This window comes from Apis florea, unplaced genomic scaffold, assembly GCF_048593485.1.
Source record: "Apis florea isolate Af1SG1 unplaced genomic scaffold, ASM4859348v1 contig_3367_pilon, whole genome shotgun sequence".
In the NCBI taxonomy this organism is placed as follows: Eukaryota; Metazoa; Arthropoda; class Insecta; order Hymenoptera; family Apidae; genus Apis; species Apis florea.
Window position 1 is genome coordinate 4,706,144 of NW_028256746.1, and position 12,642 is coordinate 4,718,785.

At 40.3% G+C, this 12,642-nt stretch overlaps 1 protein-coding gene across 4 annotated transcripts in view; it reads left to right on the forward strand.

Moving 5' to 3' along the window:
• Positions 1-11,727, forward strand: part of LOC100868219 (lachesin) — a 267,208-nt gene extending 255,481 nt beyond the window's left edge. For 3 of the 4 annotated variants that reach the window (XM_086911818.1, XM_086911820.1, XM_086911821.1), the window contains one exon: positions 8,817-11,727. The gene's annotated coding sequence lies outside the window, so the exon portion shown is untranslated. The remainder of the gene's footprint in view (positions 1-8,816) is intronic. The other variant, XM_086911819.1, reaches the window with a different exon arrangement.
• The last annotated feature ends 915 nt before the right edge of the window (positions 11,728-12,642 follow it).

Below are 12,642 nucleotides of genomic sequence, written 5' to 3' on the forward strand. Positions count from 1 at the left end.
TGGAAACGCGCCCCTTTCGTTTTTTTTCTTTTTTTTTTTTTTTTTTCCTTTTCTTTTCTTTCACGTCGATCCATTTCGCAAAGAAGAGGAAGAGGAGGAGAAGGTATTTTCTTTGCGAAAGATATCGATTGAAATGTATTCGAACCGTTTTTATATTTGTTTTCGAAAGGAGATAGAATAGCTTCGCTCGTAGATGCGAAAACGATCATCGACTACCAGCCCGGCTATGATATATCCCGGATATTAGATTGACGGTTGATGGGATGCATTAGCGAAAACAGACGAAATTATTTGCCACGTGGTTGTTGTATACCTTCAATTGGATTGTTAATTGCAATCGAATATTAATTAGAATAATTGAATTACGTTATAGGTTGGCTGCCGGATTACGGGCTTAATTAGCATCGGATAGTTATTGCGAGGCGAATTATCTTGGTAAATTATTTGTCAGAAGTAATGACGTATGAACGGTGAACGCAGCACACGGTTGTTGTATACAGGAGCAATATGACGTTGTATCGGGATGCTATAAATAATTAATCGACATACAATTAGGAAAAGAGGAGGAAAGAGTGCGCATCCGTTGATATTTATCTTAACTATTTATCTTAATTATTATTATTCCGACGTTTTATTACGATGATATTCGTTAGAAATACGTCGATGGCATGCTACTTTCAATTAATTAATTCGTAGAAATATCGTTTTGCTTTGATATCCTGGTTTCAGGTTAATTTCATCAACCGTTGAATGAAAACCGTTCCTTCTTCTATCTATTCGATCTATAAGAGACGAGGAAATCAGCGATCGTGATCAAGATCTTTGAAAACGATCGAATTAACGAACGTTTGTTGAAGATAGAGAGGGATATTGGGGAAAAGACAAAAGCGAATGCTCCAATTCTTTGAAATCTCTCAGATCTCTCGGTCTTTTCGTCGAAAGGACGCATATTCCTTAATTAACACGTGGCGCGATAAATTTCGAAAACAATCAAACTCGCCTTTCTTTTCCCCGTTCGAAATGATAAAGTCGCCCTTCGAGAATAACAAAAACTCGGGCCCAACTCTGAATTCTCCTCCACCGATTCCCATCTTCTCCTTTCGTAACGAAAGAATACGCAATAACGATTCGATCAGTCGAATAGAACTGCAACGTTACCCGGATAAATCTGAAAGATTGCACGATCGAGGGATGGAGAAAAGACAAGAATCGAGGGCGCGATTCGAAACAAAGTCTACGCGAGTGTAGTAGATGCGTGGGCGAGGGAAATCTCGAGGCAGAGAGAGAGACTTTTCAAGCAGGAAGTAGCGTTCAAGTAGACAACGCTCGAGAGAGAGAGAGAGAGAGAGAGAGAGAGAGAGGGAGAGAATTTGATTAATGCTTGGGCACGTGAAAAATGGCGCCGCGTCCTCGCGGAATCGAGGAGAAAGAAGGTTGAAGGAAGGCAGAAACGCAACGCGATATTTTTAAAAACGGTCGCCAGAATCCAATTATCGAAACGGTTGGTTGCTCGCCGGCGAAAAATTTCGTTCCTCAAAAAAAAAAAAAAAAAAATTTCACGTATCTCGGCAAAAACTCGCCGCCCGCTGATTTTCCGCCCGACACGTTTCAACTTTTACAAATTTCGCCTCCTCATTCCTCTCTCTCTCTTTCCTCTTTTTTTCAATCTCAATTCTCTTTTCCTTTCGTTCGCGATATTGTTATCTAATATCGGGCAAATGTTAATGCGAAGTCTCGATGGAAAATTCAATCCTCCACTCTGATTTTTTTCAACGTCTTTTCGATTCGCGCCATTTTGTTGATCGTCGCGCGAACGATTTATTCGAATTACGCGTTAAAAAGGAATCCATATAGCGAATGAGAAACGGTATATATATGCGTTGAAAGTTGAAACGAAGCGAGGGAGTTTTTAAATTTTAACGCGATAAAAGTTGAGAGGAGGTGTAAAAACATTAGGTGAAAGGGGGCACGCGTGGCCCTCTCAAAGACCGAAATTACTATGATTTTCAGGTGAACGTATTAATCATCCCGCTGGCCTGTAATTAAGAAACTCTCCATTACCATATCGGTGTAATCGGCAGCACGTGACGTGTAATTGGGTTTCGCGGATATCGTCTGTCTGAGGGGGGTGGTAAATTAAAATAGCTCTTGCCGCGCGAATTAATTATCGAAAGAAGACACAAAGACATCAAACGATACGGAGAATCCAATTTCGGCTGATGAACGAATCCCGCCGTGTCGAGTACGAACGGTTTAATCGAAAAGCGTTCGATTCATGAAGAAATGGGGCCGGGAGAAATTCAAATTCGCGCCAACATTTCATAATCCAGCCGGAACGAAGCGCAAATATTAATAACTGGCCGTGTTTTATCTGTAATTCAATTTCCCGGGCCACGATAATTAAATACTACCCTCTGTTCAGCATTCGTTCATGAAAATTTACGACACTTTTATCACGTCTTCTTAAGTCCCCTTTTTCTCTTTTATCCCTCGTGTTCAATCGAGATACGCGTTCATTCACCGTTGACGAATTTTTGAAATCGACTATCGGTCGTTGCTACTAAAAACTAGCCGGAAATAAACTGATTAATGAGAATTAACGACGCTCCACCAGCGTTGTGGTGTCAACGCATAATAAAATTCCAAGGGAATAGTTGGAAACCATTTGTGTGGATAATTCCGTTGGTCGGTCACGCGAGCCGGCCAGGGAAGCCAGTAGTGAAAAGTTTCGATCGCGCGAAAAGGGCTTCGATATCGTTCCGAAGTGTCTCGTAGCTGGAAAGTTGGCTCGATTCGAAATTGAAAAGTTCCCTTCCTCGTCGATACGAAGGAGATATCTTTCGAGTAAAGATTTCTTCGAAAACATGGACATTTTGAGGAGAAAAAGTACTGGGAACGTGATTCCTCGTACGAGAACGAGAAAGAGAGAGAGAGAGATTCGTCCGTTCGAGGAGATTCCTCGGACGGATCTCCAATCCCAGGATTACGGTTCCTGCATCGAGAAACCACTCTGTCTCTATTTTGGGATTAGCATTTAAATGAAATCGCGAATTAGCGCGGCGTTTTAGATTTATCTTGGGACAGGGAGGAGGAGGAGGAGGAAGGGAGCGTCGCCAACGAGGCGCCACGCGGTCGAACGATAAACTTCATTCGAATTCGGACCACGAAACCAGCCGAAACCGGCTACATTATAATTCCTCCTACCATCCTCCGTAATTGCTACCTCCGACGATTTAATCAAGATATCTCTCTCGTGCGAAAAATAATCGTAAAATATCGTATTCGTACATCGCGAGCATCCGGTAAACAAAATTTACAACAGCTTCGAGATCGGATCGATCGAAGAACGACCCGCGAATTAGGCGCGAACAGGTTTTACCCGAGCCACGTCGCGGCGGATGAAAACGGACGACGATGCGCGCGGACGAGACGAGACGATTCGGATTCGAGGCACGAAACAACGCGCACGGGCGAAATATCTCACGCCAATATAATTGTACGCGTTTCAGAGGTATCATTTCGTAATCTATGTAGCGCTGGTCGGATGGGGGATTATGTTAAGCGATGCGTGAGCGGGTACAGTGGACGGGAAGCCAGGCGTAACAGAGATACTGCTCGGTGACGTCGTTACACGCCACGGGTGTATTCCCGTTGCCCGCCGATAGAATACACGCCTCCCTATTTAGATGCGTGTACGGATAGGAGCCGCGTGTATCGCACGACCGACGTGAATTTTATCCATTTCGCTCTCTCTCTCTATTTGTCGTTCGTTGTTCTATTCCATCCTCGTTACGAGGAATTAATACACCACGTTTCAAGTTTCGTCCACTTGAGGATATCGATTCGAATTTCGTTTCTTTGAATTGAAAAATCGATTGGAAATTGGAGGAACGAAACAACGTTTCGTTTAAAGAGAAATTGAAATGAAAGAAAATAGGGTAAGTGGTTAATGAGTGTACCACTGTGTAATCATCTTTGTTGGAACGCTGGTTGAAAATTGAACAGGTATCGCGAACGGATATATGGATTAATCGTTATATTGTTGCGTTGTTGTTAGTTTTGTTAAGTTTCTTCTTATTCCGATAAAATATGAAATACGGTAAGAAAAAGAAAAAAAGAAAAAGGTAATCGTTTAATGTTAGAAAAGACGATATTACCCTACTTTTACCTTAAACCCTAGAAAGATTGGAAAATTTACATGGCAAAGAAGGAACATCGTTATTGGGAGATTGTTTAAAACGGCGTCGGGTGTGTGTTAAGGTTGATTCAAGTTGACTCCAGTTTGCTCTTGCGAGAGGCAAGCCTCCTCGGCCAGACGAAGAATCGAGGTTATGCAAATTACTCCTTAAATAGATGATAACCCAAAGTTAACCTAGATCCACGAAGCCACGGTTAAGCCACTCCGTATCCCCCCCCCTTCGCTATCTTCTTATCCTCCGCTATTATTTTCCTCCCCCGCGATTACTTGTCGATTACCCGCCGGTTAAATTTTTCATTGTTTAGCACGGATGTGATTCGCGGATAATGCCGTTCCTTCGACGCGATAACGTTCGTCGGAAATGGTTGGAAAGTACACGTTTCACCAGATATTTCAAAATAACCCAAAATTGTTTTTTGACGCGATGATGGGAGGAGCGTTATCTTCGGTGAATGTAACGCGTTCGATGGCGCGGCGGACATGACGCGCGTTTACCGTGACACGAGTTTCGATTAATAAGCAGAAAATTACGACAGTGCGGGCGACAATGGAAGCGTACGGACTAATGGCCTCGATCCCGCTTTTCACTACTGTTGAATTACAGAAAAGAACGGTTCGACGCTTGTATTTAATGTATTCCCTGTTTATATCGTTCGAGCTAGATTAAAATTTAATGTTTTCGCGATTTCATTTGACGCGAAAGCATCACGTTCGAAACGATCAAACGTTAAAACTTGCTTTTTACAATTCGATGGATTTCAAGAATTACCTTAACCAGACATTTCTTATTTTTTTTTTCATTATTTTTTTTTAATATTATATTTTTATATCTTTTTTAGAAAGTTTATTATCTTTGTTTTTTTTTTTTTTTTTTTTTTTTTTTAGTAATTATTAGATCGAATAAATCTCGAATATTTCCATTTATTTTGGTCTGTTTATTTCGTTACCGTCAAAGTCGAGAAATTTATTCGGCTCTCGAATATTTAACGCGTCAAGTAGTATAAATCGAGCATGTATCAGACGCTTGACGAAATTTATCGCTACGACTGACAATTATATTTCATCTTATAAATTCGCGCAGACAACATTCCCAGTGTAATATTTTATATCGCCGCTCTCGTGGAAAAACAAAAATATATTACTCGTATTAATGCAATAACCGAGGCTGAATCGAGCAAATTTTATTCCGTTTTAAATCTCAAACGTTCTCGCTAATTCTCGTGAAATTTGTAAAATATATGTCCACCATCTTCTTTTCCATTACAAATTAATAACAATTCGTTTCATTCGTCCCTCGCCTATACAATTTTCCGACCGAACGAGTGTTCGCAATTAGTCGCAACTGTTCGTAAAAAATAATAGCAACGGTTCGATCACAACGCGCGTGAAAGAAAAATCCTCGAGAGAATTCGAGAGGCAAAAGTGAAAATTCGAGGAGTGAAAAACCGATCGAGCGAATAATAATCAAAAGTTTAGAGTAAAGAATTTCTATCATCATACCTTCTCGCGGAATCCGTACGGAGTCCAAAGTTTAACGTATTATTTCATTATTTTTATCGGGAGAAATTTCTTTCCACCGCGTATAAAGTATTCGCCAAAGAAGAAGAGGAAAGTTTTATTCCGTGAACAAAAATGGCCGAGGCTCCGGATAAAAAAGAAAAGCAAATGATCTCGTGAAACGTGACTTTTCCTTTCTTTTTCAATGGCAAAGATTTACGGGTTTCTCGTACGATCGTTTCGCTCGAAATCTCGCCGCGAAAACAAGGGTGGAGAATCCCGTGAGAGAATTGTTGGACGATCGAGAAACAACCGGAGCCGAGAAACAAGAGGATCGATTTAAATTGCTCGGCCACCGTAAACGTATTTGCATGATAGTGATTTTCGTGGTTACGAATCAGCATAATAATACTTCTGAGAAATGTAACAGACTGGAATCGGACAAGAGCTATATATATATGTATAATATTGTTCAAAATTAGAGGTTAGAGATGGAATGATGGCGCGGGACGGTTAGAAACGGATCCTGTTATACATAATCTGTGTTACGGTCCACGAGCTTTTCTCGTCCGGTTTAACACGCCCCATTCGTGGCAGAATTCACCGCGGCGAAAGTATTGTCTCGTTTGCGAAAACTCGCCCAATCTGTTGCTCCCGTTTCATTCGAATGCGTCGTTCCATCGAATCTTTTTCTTCCTTTTTTTTTTTTTTTTTTTTTTTTTTTCATACGCGCGAAAACGATCGATCGATCGAAGAATAATCGAGACACGGGCGGGAGACCATGATACGCGTTCGAAGGAATAAAGATTCGACGAGTTCGGTCGAATTTATTTTTAACCAGACGATTCGGGAGAAATGTTTTAGCAGGGACCCGCGGGATTAATATGGAAAAACCTTGCCCGGCAAATATCTTTAAAATCCATCCGGAGTTTTAATCACCAGACAGCCGGCGAAACCAATAAAACTAACCGCCGTTATACATACATACATACATATATACGTATGTATATACGTATTGAAACAAAAAAAAAAAAAACGAGGCCATTGTCCGTTATTTCGTTATTTTCATATTTACCGGGAAAACAGGATATATCGGAGATTAAAGGGAGAGGAGAGATATCTTGATTACAATTACCTCCAATCGCATAAAAAATAAAGAAAAAAAAAAAAAAAAAAAAAAGAAAGAAAGAATTTTCCGGGACAAAATAATAAATTTGTATAGGTTGTTCGACGACAAGATAAATCAGAGTCTCGCGAAAAATTGCGGTGCGTTGCTAGGGAGCGGAAGAACGGAGATACGAGAATATTTAAATGAGACACGCGCTTCGAAACTCACCCTCGCCTCGATCCTTATCGCTCCTTTTTTCTTTCTCTTTTTTTTTTTGCACATGGGGTGCAACTGTATCAGGCGTCATAAAAGTTTGCTCGTTGCGAGTCCCGTCAGAATCGTGGACGAGAGAGAGAGAGAGAGAGAGGTGTGTGTGTGTTTAAGTGGAGAAGAGGGAGAAGGAGGAAGGGGTGGATAAGAGTGAAAGGGAGAAGAGAGGGCGCGAGTTGTGGGTGGAGAGATCCTGTTATACACAGTCTGTATCATCACTTTGCGATGTACTTGCGAGCTTTTCCCGCCTCGTTTAACACGGCCCATTCATAATAGGGTGACGGGCGTAAAAGTATTGCCGGTTATCGCGGTGGCCGCACCACGTACCTCGCCAAACATTGTCCGACCTCCGATTTACCACCTCTACCAGCCACCAGCGAGAGGGACACCTATTGTCCCGAGTTACGATGCGCCGAGGTCGGCCGCCCACGGCCGACACTTTTACGGGCCGACCTCATAATTGCCAGATTGCTGAACGACAAAACTGGCTATCCCCCCCTCTACACCGCCTTCTACACCAGTGAACGAGAAATAACGCGATAAATCTCGTTACGAAGCCATAGTCTCTCCTCGTTCGTATTCAATATCGCGTTCGGTTTTTTAAAATTACGGAGCAAGTAGCCTCATTGATTACGAGCTGGTCGATCTTCTCTTTCTTTTTTGCCGATCAACAAGGTTTAAAGCGGATTTTTTAGCGGACGAAAAAATGTTTAGAGAGGGAGAGATAACAGTAACAGTTTGGAATTATTAATAAAATATTTAGAAACTTTTTTTAATTTTCTCGTTCCTGTGAAAAGATATTTACATTGTTACGAGTAAAATTCGCATTTCAACCCATTTTCCATTTCCTGCGAATTACTTCTCCATCGAGAAGTATCTATCTTCCATCTCTTTGTTTACCGCTGAAATCCAGTTTATCGTATCGTTACGTCTACCCTCCAGAGATCCAGGGATCGTTTATCAAAGTCCGTTGTATCACGATGATAGAAATCCTTTGAGATGCATGCGTATCCACGTTTAAGTTCCTCCTTAGGGGGCGCGCGCCTAATCGGAAAGTTTGATTTAAACGAGAGAGAGAGAGAGAGAGAGGTGGTGGTGGTGGTGGCCGCTTTGTCTTCCTGTCGATTTAAGGAGAGAGGGAGGGAGGTAACACGCAGCGCCGTGGAAAGATCGGGGGAGGGCGAAACTTCATCGACACGGGCCAACTTTTCCACGAACTTGGCGAATTTATTTCACGGCCGTATCAGACACGCTGATCCCTGGGAGCTTTCGAGGAGCTTTCAGATTCGCATCGACCGACTTTCACATCGCCCGATGTTTCGAGTTCACCGGTGTTTCTCGGTTCGAAGTTACTGTTCGACGAACAGGCCGAGACACGGGAGCAATCGTTCGGTCGTTAAGGCGTCCAAATCTCTTAACGTCGTTCGCCTTTCGCACAGTTGAAGTTAAGGGAATTCCGGGGACGTTCCCGGATTTTATCAATTCCCGGATAAAAGACAGCGGTTCTGCCGGTTCGGAAATTTCCTCCGGAAAAGATCGGAATGCTTCGCTTTGAGAATTGTTTGCTTTTGACAATTTCAACTCTCGAGAGCTATATCGAAATATTTAAGCTTTTCGAGCTAGAAGTTGGAAATTCCTGTATATTATAGCTTTTCTAGAGAATTCGGGTCTAATTTAATTAAATTAAATTCCTTTCCAATAAGAGCGATAATGATGAATAATGGAAAAAAACTTTTTCCTTAGATCGAGAAAAAGGAAGAGGGTAACGAAACTTGGCGAGGATTCGGCGAGCGTTGTAATTAATGATAGGAGAAAAAAAGTTGCATGCCATCGTGGAGCAGCAATAACAAATTTCGCCTACCTGATTTTGAATATATTCCAACCTTCGTTCGACGGCTCTCCCCGCCACAAAAGGTCGACACACCTGCGATCGCAATTTCACCACGATCCACCCACCGATAGTCAAATTGTGAAACAAGTTGAAAGTATTATTGCTTATACTTTGATGTATCATTATATCGTATCGAATGTTTTACGTAAGGATCGCGACCTCGAGGTAAGTAAGTCACTTTCGGTGCTCAACGGGAGACGAATCAAGGTTTTACATCAAATTATAATTATATTAGACCGAAAGTCCCCGAAACAAGAACGGTGTTGGAATCCCGTTGGAAGAGCGAAACGAACGAATGCGCAAAAAATATTCAAGAATATACTCGCTCCCCTTTCTTTCGTCGTTTCTCTCCTCCACGGGACGTAAGCTGTAAGAGAATTGTAAATAGCTCAGTGTATAAATTTCAGTTCCAGGATTCATTGTATAAACATTATAAATACCTCTGAAAGATGTGAATTCGCGTGGGTCGCGTTCGTATCGATATCCCTCTCCCCGTTCTAAAAGCGGTTCTCGATACGAGTTTGACGCGCGAATCTCTGTAAATAAGTGAATAAATAAATAAATAAATAAATAAATAAATAAATCGATCACATAAGAAGTGCCAAAATACGTGACTCACACATACGTGCATAACGCGCGTAACAAACGTATAAATACGTGTGTACACGGTGCACACGAATCGAGAATCAACGCTCGTTTCCTGCAATAACAAGCGAACCTTGGTTGATACCTCAGTCGATACAGTCGAAAGTTCGGCAAGAGAGAGGATGGAACGTGATAGAATAACGGATATCCGGCTATGTGTTAGCCGGCTATTTGAATAATGAATGGCCTGCTGATTCCCATCACCCTGTAGTCGAGCATAGAAGGATTATTCGCGAATACGTCTCTCGCCAAACTTACCGTGCGTTGTCTTCTTTCTGTATATATATATTATAAAAGATGCGTTTTTAACGTCTATGTACGTCTTTTTTATTCTTTTATTTATTCTTTTTGTTTTCTCGTCCAATTGCGTCTTTATCCAAGTAGATTTAGTCTTTTAATTTAATAATGAAAAAGAAAAAATAGGAAGAAACGTAAACGCGTTGACTTTTCTTTCTTCACAACTTGTGTTACTTTAGATGTTCGAGAGACTCGTAAAATTAGACTCGTAAAAAATCCTGCGATCTAGATTACTGCCATTTATATACCAGATTACTGCCATTGTATGACAGTTTTTACTGCCGTACAATCAATCGAAGAGCAAGATAGAGAGAAATCGGTGTGCTTTCTTTTTTTTTTTTCTTTCTTTCTTTCTTTTTTTTTTTTCTTTTATTTGGCATACTGTAGCGAACGATTGTTGTTAAGACGACGAGATTTCGTGTACATGTGTGTGTGTTTGTGTATGTATATGAGAGAGAAACGGGAAAGGTCTAGTCCTAAGGAGGTTTAAACAATAATTAATTATGTCGTCGTAAGTCTCGTATCTTACAGGCAATTCCGCCAATTGCTCGCCACAAAACCACAAATCCTCGATCGTTCGATTATTGTTGTTAATTTATTATTTAATTGTTGAATCGACGAGATCGATAGATCTCTTTAGACCGACGACGACGACTACGACAGGGAGTTGAGTTTGTGGCTGGCAACGTTTACTGTGTTCCTGTAAATAAATATACATAAACGAAAGGTGTAACCTGCTTAGAATTAACTAACTACGGCGTAAATATAATTATAATAAGGAGCATCGTTTCGAAACGATGGAAACGAAACGTGGGATCGACGAGAACAAACCTCAACAACCACTCACCCTTCCCTTTCTTCTTCACCCCTTCTTCTTCTTCTCCATCTTTCATCTTCCTTCTTCGTTCGTGCGAAGAGAGAAATTCTAACGAATTTGCTTTTTTCCAAATTTCGAAATTACGAAAATACCTTCTTTTTGTATCGGACGCGTCGCGAGAAAATATTTTATTAATCGATTTCGAAGCCTCGGAAAAAGATGTTGCGAGATGTTCGATATTTTTGCGGACAAATCCATTTTGAGTAAGAATTTGAGAATCGAGAAAAAGTTCGAACGATCGCGATATTATATATTATAAATTTTCACGGTTCGATGGTATTGGTTCTTAAATAAAAGAAAAGTTCTTTTTTTATTTTTTTTTTTCTTTTTCAGCGTTCTAAAAAAGAGATTTGGACGAATTAGATGAGTATCTATCCGTACGAGATAAGATCCGTTGCACGATTGAGAGAGAGAGAGAGAGAGAGAGAGAGAAAGTGTTGGCAAAAGAAAAGACGGCGACCGAAAATCTGTGAAAGGATAGAGATCATCGGAGAGGAAGATACACATACACCTGAACTCAGGTCAAGATGAAAAGAGAAAGAGCAAAATAAAAGGCACCGGAAATCGCTTTTAATGTGCATCATAAACTCGCTGCGTAGTGTTACTCTAAATGTTGCTACATTTAATATGTAAGTAATAGATTGTGTTTTAAACGTGTAAAGAAAGAGAAATCGGCGGATCGTTTATTTCGTCACTTCACACAAGTGGGACAAGTTGTGTCAATTAAACGTGTATAAAAAAAAAAGAAAGAAAGAAAGAAAGAAAGAAAGAAAGAAAGAGGAAAAAAGCCCGAAGCGAGAAATTGTTGACCGATGGCTGGGTCCTTCCTTTCGGTTTTCCAAATGGGAATATGTTTTTCTGTCCGCGTTATTGTACATTTTTCATAATTCCCTTATTGTGATAAATTTATCTAGAACTGTACGAATAAAAGAATCAGAAACAGAGATAACGCTGTTTTCATTACCAAACCACGTAACCACCCTTCCAAAACGAGGAAACTGGAATGGACCACTGGATGAATTGGGTAACACATTTTCAAATATTTAATTAAAGTCGTCTGCATTATCGCTTCATTAGCGAAATTTGTATACATACGTGGTGATGTGCCGCGTCAACGTGAATGGGGGAGATATAAAATGATAAAGCATTCGAATTAAGTCTAATTAACAACGAATGTAATCAAGTCTAATTGAGATAGCGACTCTGTTACGTAACTGTCCATTCAGTGTGCATCATTCTTGTACGCATCATTTCATTTACCAAATAATAACGAACGAACTTATTTGTATGGAAATATATGGCATATGTACAGGCATTAAAAGAAAAAAACAATGCGCAAAGTAAATATATCTCTGACAAACGATCTGGGGAGAAAGTCTTTAAAAACTTTTAAAAACGAGGAAATATATTTTCAATTTTAATTACGTCGCGCGTTATCTCGTGTATTTCGTAATGAGGATGAATTAATAAATCTTTGTTCGATAAAAGAGGAAAAGATCGAGTAAACATTTCGTAGTTATTGCTCGTTATTACGTAATGTAATATTACGCATCGCGTTGTATAAATTCGAAAGAGAAATCGGATTAGCGCGTTTAAAAGCCACCAGGAGTTATTGGATTCGAATACGTTATGGTAATACATTATAGATGTATATCCCGGAGAAATACAAACTGTATCTCATTGAATTCCAGATATTTACATCGCACTATTCGAATTCAATCAGCCATTACTGTCGATACGATATTCAGAATTTGCCGGCAATTTTTTTGGTTAAAATATGGTGTAAAATATGGAACATGTGTTCGTTTCACGACTATGACGCTCTCCCCCAAAATAAAATCGATATAATCTAAACAGAA